The 8,754-nt window shown below is 38.6% G+C and overlaps 1 protein-coding gene and 1 pseudogene across 1 annotated transcript in view; both read left to right on the plus strand.

Annotated features, from left to right (window-relative positions):
• Positions 1-8,754, plus strand: part of CHSY3 (chondroitin sulfate synthase 3) — a gene marked incomplete at its 5' end in the record, with an annotated part of 290,598 nt that overhangs the window by 121,152 nt on the left and 160,692 nt on the right. The gene's annotated exons all lie outside the window — the stretch shown is intronic.
• LOC115293974 lies at positions 8,098-8,440 on the plus strand (annotated as a pseudogene).

Below are 8,754 nucleotides of genomic sequence, written 5' to 3' on the forward strand. Positions count from 1 at the left end.
GAGGGATGCAGAACTTGAGAGACTATTGAAAGCTGAGAATGAATTGAGGGTTGGGGGGAAGGGGGGAGAGGGGAAGACAGGTGGTGGTGATGGAGGAGGGCACTTAAGGGGAAGAGCACTGGGTGTTGTATGGAAAACAATTTGACAATAAAATATTATGGGAAAAAAAGAAATTAGGAACAAGGTATGTGGTTGATGAGAATACAGGCAATCCCCAGGGTAGTTCTAGAGCACCTTCCCAAATCTGATCATTGAGTTTGCTTTTTCATTTAGCGTTGCTTTGCATGCAGTTCACAAACATAACTGAGTCAGGCATGATCATCCTGAGTTAAAAAACTGTACATGCTAAAATTATTCCAAATCACTTTACTCCATCCTGGTGAAGAGTCTAGCTTTAGTTCCAGATGTACTAGCTGTCGTAACAAAATATAGACAGATGGATTTAGCCTCTCAGCCTTGTCCCACAGTCTAATGTAACATGACAATAATTTGTGAACACTTCCCTTACACTGTCTCCAGGACATCATGGAGAATTAATTAAATAATACCCGTGAAGCATGCACTTGTTAGGGAATATACTGTGTAAAAACAGTAGCAGCAGCTTTCCCATACTCTCCATAATTGTATCTTCTCATTTTGCCTGTTTGATATTACCAGATTTAAATTTATGTGCATTCTTAAATTCTCTAGATATTATTTCCCTAATATATCTCTTCCATTCATCTACTTACCATAAAATAATTTATCCAGAGTACCACATTTTAAAAGTATCTAAAATGCACAGAATTTGCATTTGAAGTGAGTGCTGTTGATAATGACTCTGGGTCGGTATAATGTAGATGCCTTTTTTTATGTTAGCTCTTTTGCCAGGTTTCCCCCCCCCACTTTCATTGAGATTTTATTGACATATGACATGGTATAAATTTAAGGTGTACAGCATGATTTGTGTATCAAATATGTATATATTGGAAAAAATATGTACATATTGGAAAATGATTTCTACAGTAAGTTTATTATACCATCTATCACCTCACATAGTTAGGAATTATTTTCTTGTGATGAGAGCTTTCTAAGATCTACTCTTAGCCAGTTTTGATATAGTATTCTTAACTAAGTCACCATGCTGTACATTACATCCCCAAAGCTTATTTATCTTATAACTAGAAATTGTTACCATCTTCTCCCATTCCTTCTGCCCACTAGCAGTCAGTAATCTGTCTCCTGTATCTCTAAGACAGTTTTGTTTTTTTTTTTTTAGATTCCACATATAGGTGAGATCATAGAGCATTTGTCTTTCTCTGTCTGACTTATTTTACTTAGCTTAATGCCCTCAAGGTTCATTTATGTTGTTGAAAAATTATTTCCTTCTACCCTTTAAGGTCTTCTAGCTGGTCTACAAATTAAGTTGGCCTGAGACAGATTAACAGGAGAAAAAAAAGTTTAATTATGGGAAAATGGAGGACCGCTAATGAAATTGAGACCCAAAGACATGACCAAGGCAGAAGGGGTGGGGGGAGTTTTTATACTTTTTAGACAAACAGACATAAATCTTTGAGAAATGGACAAGACAGAGAAAACTTGTTAGTGAAGAATTCCAAACAGAATTTGGACTGCATCTGTGAATTAGTAAAAAGTAACTAGTGTTGTTTATACAGCCTTCCCAGGTCTCAATTTCCTGTCTCTAGTAATAAGGATGCCTTTTTACCTCCTGGTACAGGGAGGAAAGCTTTTATTTATTTCCTGCTTTTACCAAGCAGAAGAGGATACAAGTGTCCTTTTTGCCCATGTTGTCTCTTAAGTAATTTTTATTTACCTATTTTTAATTTTTTAATGCTTATCATTTATTTTTAAGAGAGAGAGCAGGAGAGGGGCAGAGAGAGGGACACAGAATACAAAGGAGGCTCCAGGCTCTGAGTAGTCAGCCCAGAGCCCAACCAGAGGCTCGAACTCAAACCCGATCATGACCTGATCCAAAGTGGCTTAACTGCCTGAGGCACCCAGGTGCCCCAGGTAATTCTTATTTAAAACAGTATGCCAAAGTGGCACATTTTGGAGTGGCCCGCCCTTGGCCCCTAATACCTTCTTTTAATGGAGGAATAACATTCCATTTCATGTATACCACATTTTCTGTATCCACTTATCTATCCCTGGACACTTAGGTTGTTTCCATGTCTTGGCTATTATAAACAATGCTGCACTGAACATGGAGGTACAGATAATCTCTCTGAGATAGTGATTTCATTTCCTTTAGCGAGAGACCCAGAAGTGGAATTGCTAGATCACATAGTAGCTCCATTTTTATTTTATTTTATTTTATTTTGAGGGAGAGACAGAGCACGAGGGAGACAGAATCTGAAGCAGGCTCCAGACTCTGAGCTCTCCGCACAGACCCCAATACAGGGCTTGAACCCATGAACTGCAAGGTCATGACCTGAGCTGAAGTCGAAGACTTAACCGACTGAGCCACCTAGGCACCTCATTAGTAGCTCCATTTTTAATTTTCAGAGGAACTTTCTTCCTTTTCTAAATAGTGGCTGCATCATTTTACCTTTCCACCTCCTGTGCACAAGGGTTCACTTTTCTTTGCACCCTCACTGATACTATATCTTGTCATCCTGATAACAGCCATTCTAACAAAACCACAACTCTGTAGTTTCCCTGAGGATTAGTGATGTAGAGCACCTTTTCAGGTACCTGTTGTCCCTTTGACTATCTTCTTTGGAAATGTATCTATTCAGGTCATTTGCTTAGCTTAATCTGATTCTTCATTTTTTGCTATTGAGTTCTGTTAATTCCTTGTATATTTCACATGTTAACCCCTTACCAGATATGTGGTTTCCAACTATTTTCAGTTCAGTAGGTTGCCTTTTCATTTTGTTGATGGTTTCCTTTGTTTTCTAGAATTACTAGTATTAAAATGTCATTATTACCAAAGGCCATCTACAGATTTAGTTCAGTCTCTATCAAGATTCCAGTAGCATTTTTTTCAGAAGTAGAAAAAAAACTCATAAAATTTACATGGAACCACAAAAGATCCCAAATAGCCAAAACAGTTCTGAGAAAGAACAGAATAGGAAACATCATACATCCTGATTTCAAGCTATCCTACAAAGCTATAGTCATCAAAGCAGTATAGTTCTGGCACACAAATAGACACACAGCCCAGTGGAACAGAATGGAAAGCTCAGAAATAAACCCATGCAAAAACAGCCAACTCGTATTTGACAAGAGAGCCAAGAAGACACAATGGAGAAAGGACAGTTTTCTTCAATCAACAGAGGAAGTTGGATAGTCACATGCAAAAGAATGAAACTAGAACCATATCTTACGCCACTCACAAAAATTAACTCGAAATGGAATAGAGATTTAAAAATAAGACCTGAAATTAGAGGAAAACACTGAAAGCCCAAGCAATAAAAAGCAAAAATAAGCAGATGCTATCCTTTTTAAACATAAAGTTGGTTTGCTCATTGCTTAAAAAGCATATTCCTTGTTTAGCCACCAAAAGATTGCTGAGAAGTTGAAAACCAAGTGAGCAGTCTGTTGAGGAGAAACCCGACCTTGGAGTTCATCACTCTTCCTGCCCTCACCCCCTTCTTGCAAGGAAGATGTAGAAAGTGGAGTTAAGTTGCGCCCTCAGGGCACTTGCTGCTACATTTGGTGAAATAAAAAGAAAAGGACACATTGGAAACATTTATAAAACATAAAACAGCAAAAGACTCAATTTCTTCAAACAAACAAGCTTTTAAGTCATCAGGAAAGGCATTGGCGATGTCTGTTTGCATTTTCTTTGGCCAGGCCTATCTACTTCGATGATACTATATGTAATGAAACTACTTTTCATGAAGATGGTGGAGAAGGGGCCTTTCTTTTTCACTTCAGAACTTCTATTCTATTTAAATTCTTTTTTAGGAATATGATTTACTCTCTTTTAATACTCTTTTTTTTTTTAATGAAGGGGGAAATGCTGTTTTGTCTTAAGGGCTCAGCATGGTGCTGGGTTTATAATAGGCAGCAGTAATATTTTAGAGCCTGGCCTGCTACAAGAGATAAACTTCCTCTGAGGATTTTCAAAGTGAAGCTCTTTGAATCCTACTTTCACTTAAAAGCAGTCATCTGATCATGTATAGAGAAAAGAATGCAGATTGTTGTTTTGTCCAAGGGTCATTAGTATTGGTAATGAGATAGTTATTTTTAGAATCACTTATCCTCTTGACCCTTAATTTCTGTTGCTCTTTGACTATTAAAAAATGGCTGTGAGAGGATATTGAGATAAATGTTATTAACCTGAACTTGATCTTTCATTAGCCCCTGTGATATGTAGAGCTACTGAACTCAGAACACACCTGTTTTAGTAGGTTAATTTCAGCCACAGAGGGAGTTGCTGAAATTTACATTTGCTTTGTATTTAACTATGTGTAGGAAATGACTTTAGATACTTCTGCCCAGGAAAAGGGCAGAGTATTAATATTGTATAATTATCTTTTCCTTCGTACCCCCGGAATATTTGTCCAGGAAAAGGATTCATTGGTAGTGAAAAAGGCACCTCTCTGTGTTTATCTCCATGGATAGTTTTAAGGCAGTGTTGTTCTATTACCTTCTAGTAATAAAAGCAACCAAGGGTTATAAAACTAGAAAATACTTCTTTTTCTTTTTAAAGGAGTCTTCATACCTATCACCCAGTGCCCAATGCCCATTGAACAGTGTGGGGCTTGAACTCACGACCTTGAGATCAAGACCTGAGCTCAGATCAAGAGTCAGATGCTTAATCACCTGAGCCACCTGTGTGCCCCAAATACTTGAAAATACTTCTTAACCCCCAGGAATACAGTGCTATTGTAGGTCTTCCACCTGGACTAAGAATTAAACTTCTATAAGACTGGCTAATAGGCACAGAGGCCAATATAGAAATTGAAGTCTAAGTAAATGGCCAAGGTAGGCAGCTTTTATACATTTTAGACAAAGAGACCATAAATCTGTGAGGAGTTGACAGGATAAAGGAAACAGGTGTTTGGCAGCTTTAATTAGTAGAGAATCCTGAGCAAAATTTAGGCTGAGGTACTCGATGAGAGAAAAAAAAAAAGTAATAAAGTTTGTCTTTGCTGCTTTTTCTGGTTTAAAGTCAATATCTCCGGTAATTAGGATGTCTTTTTACTTCATAGTATAGGAGGGTTTGTTTCAGATGGGACATTTGTTTCCTACTTTTAGGCAGTAGAGGAGTGTCTGAATGCCTTGCACTGGGTGTTTCTTACATACCTTTAAAATAACCAAGACTCCAATGTGGCACATTTTAGGCCAGCCCGCCTGTGCTCCCTGCTGTATTCTTAGTCATAATTATGACTGAAGAAAAAAAAGGTCTAATAAACTTTCTCTTATATATGATCATGAATTTGTATTTAACAAAAAAGAGCAAGTAGATTTGCATGCACAGGTTTGCACCCTGCATACAGAGCTTGGGAAAAACTGAAGTACATCAAACTCTTAGTGATGCTGTGAGGCAGCTAATTCTTTTGTAGGGACTCTCCACCTTCATCTCCATAGAGCCTTGTTTGACCATTTCAGTCTTTTATTTCTTTGCCAAATGATTAATTCCCCTGACATCTGCAAGAGAAGACAATTGGTGTGCTATAGGCTGGACAGGGCATGTTTCTCTGTAGTGCTGTTATCGTGGGTGAGACTGAGTGCTGGGTTTAGGAGCAGTGGAACAGAAGTCCTTAGGAAGGAGGAGAAGCAAGCATCGTTTACTAGATTATGCTCACTTCTCAATGTATTTTTCCATCTCTTAAATTTACTTCTAGTTATCAAAAGGAAAAGAAAGAGAAGCACTCCTAAAAGAAATGCTGAAATTTAGATTCTGTAGCATAATGACTCCTAAAAATTATTAGAGATAGAGAAAAAAAATTGAAAAATTCAGAGATTAGAGTTAAAAAATTTTCAAAACTCTTGTCTGATTTAACTGTGTCTAATTAAAGATCTACCAAGAAGATGGTAAATGTGTGGCAGATTACCTTTGTAGGAACTTACAATTATTTAGAGCATCTACTGGGATACGATTCCAGCAGCAGCACATTTCAAAGAATAAGAACAAATTATAGATTGGGATGTGTGTATGGCAGGGGCTTCGGTGGGGAGGGTAACAGCTTTGTAGTTATTTCATTATATTCCTGGAGTTATGCTACTGACTGTTAAACATTTTACAAGATTATTTCATATTCTGGAACTTTGTTATGGTTATTATCTGGGTTCTAGAATTTTTCTTCTTAGTGTAAACATTTTTTAAATTCTAAATAGCAGTTATGGCAAAGGGATTCATCCTTAAGAACAAATTTGTGGTTCCCTAATCTTTTTATGATACTTGATTTTCCAGGATTCCCATTTGAAAGGTCCTAGATAGTAGTCTTAAATTGCTCAAAGTTTCACATTGGCACCATAGGTTTAGGGAGGCGGGTAATGGTGAAACCAATCCATTTTTTCTATGTGGAAAGTGCGGGTGTCTGTAAACATTTTGAACTATAGACCAGAGTTTTGTGCTCTATTGACCGCATAACTGATTGCGAAGCATCTAGGTACTTGCGAGCCCTCTTTAATCAGAGCCTTTAGGTGTCTTTCCATTAAAATATCTGAGTTAAAGCTGCTTTCAAAGTAAATTGAATTTCAGCTACTTATCAGTGACCATTTTCATGGAAACACTGAGTAATTGTCTGGCATTTCGAGTATCACCTGTGAAATCAAGTCATAGGGAAAGCTTTCTTTGTCCAGCTATCAGCAGCACATTGTCATCAGGCTTCCAGAGTACCAATTTCCATAGCGTGTGACAAAATACTCATTCTAAAGTGAACTCCCCCAAATTGTTCAGACATGGAATAATATGTATTTGAGATTGTGAAAAGGTTTGAACTGTCAAAATCGCCTTTCTTTGCCCAAGTTTAATTTCGAAGTGGTGAGGAAGTCTCACAGCAGCAGGGTGTTTACTCACATGTTCTATAGTAAATTCTCTATGGCTCTAATGTTTTTTACTGTTGTGTCATGGAAATCTGTAAATCATAATATGCTACTCATGCTGGAAATTAGAAAGACAAACTATTTGAAACTTCATAGGCCTTCAAAATGAGCAAATGGTTAGGTTTCAGAGAAACCGATTCTACATCAAATACCTAAATGAGTAGTTTTCAACCTAGGTTGACAGTACATCTTGAAGAAAGAGGAAAAGTGGCTCTTTCCATATTCTTTCTAAACACTTCCAGTGTGCGGTGCATAGTGATCACTTTGGGGTGGCCACCTACATAATTAAATACATTAAGTGGTCTACTAGTTTTCAGAAGAGAAAATAGTTTTTATCGATCTCAAGCAGAAAAATTAGCTATTTTGTTAACGGAAGCAAACTAGTACTGATGAACAGATGTGACAACTAGTGGATTCTTACTGTCTGAGCTGTTGCGATGGTGTTCCGATCTCCACCTGTGCTCTCATCGAGCCCTGCCGCAAGCTCCTCCAGGTGTGGGCTGCCAACAGGTCAGGCTGGCTCTTTCTCTGGAAAACTGCATGTGGCACAAGAGGTTATGCCCCCTTCCAGTCCCAAGGACTGACGGACACTGGATATAGAAAGTGGCCCTTTTGTTTCAAGGTGGAATGCAGTTTGCTGTGCAGTTGACACCCTTAGCTCCCCAAGCAGGCAGGCTGGAACTAGCCTCCAGGTAGACCACACCAGGCTTAGGTCCTTCTGCTGTAAGAGCTTCTCTTACTTCCTTTGCCCCAAGAGCACGCCCCTCCTAAGGCATGTGCCCCTGCATCTGCCTCTAGGCAACTCAGTCCAAGACAAAGGTGAATGCAGCCTTTCTTCACCTATACATACCATTAGGTTGCTAGTATCAAATGTAAGAGACACCAGTTGTGAACAAAAAGCAATCCGTCACTTAGCTCTAATCATCATATTCAACTGACAGAATGATAAAAACGAGTGTCTTCTCAAAAAGCGTATCCTAATCCTGCAAAGATGAGGCTCGGTGAAAAAGAAAGGCACAAATAGTGGCTTTAAAATACAGGTGTGTGGACTGAGAGAGCTGGACGTCCGGCTTGTGAGTGGGCACCTTTGCTTCGCGTACGACCAAAGAGCGATTTAAAAATGGGTGATGTTGAGAAGGGCAAGAAGATTTTTGTTCAGAAGTGTGCCCAGTGCCATACCGTGGAAAAGGGAGGCAAGCACAAGACTGGGCCGAATCTCCATGGTTTATTTGGGCGAAAGACGGGTCAGGCCCCTGGATTTACTTACACCGATGCCAACAAGAACAAAGGCATCACCCAGGGAGAGGAGACACTGATGGGGCATTTGGAGAATCCCAAGAAGTACATCCCTGGAACAAAAATGACCTTTGCTGGCATGAAGAAGGCAGGGGAAAGAGCAGACTGGATAGCTTATCTCAAAAAAGCTACTACGGCGTAATAGTCGGCTTTTGCCTTATTTATTACAAAACAAAAATGTCTCATGACTTTTTTTATGGGTACCATGTTTAAATTGATCTCATACACCAGAATTCAGATCATGAATGGCTGACTGAATATTTCTTTTGGACGGTTCTGATTTAAATAAGATTGGGCTTGTGGTTAAATGAATATGACTAGCTTTTTGAATTTTGATAGTAATTCCGGTTCAGCAAGGGCTGGCACTGTTTTCCCCTTCAAAAAAATGTGATTGGAATTAATTAGATATTTAGCTTTTCACAGAGATGATAAATGCCATCTCTAAACTTATAGGAG

The sequence above is a fragment of the Suricata suricatta genome, chromosome 6, assembly GCF_006229205.1.
Source record: "Suricata suricatta isolate VVHF042 chromosome 6, meerkat_22Aug2017_6uvM2_HiC, whole genome shotgun sequence".
In the NCBI taxonomy this organism is placed as follows: Eukaryota; Metazoa; Chordata; class Mammalia; order Carnivora; family Herpestidae; genus Suricata; species Suricata suricatta.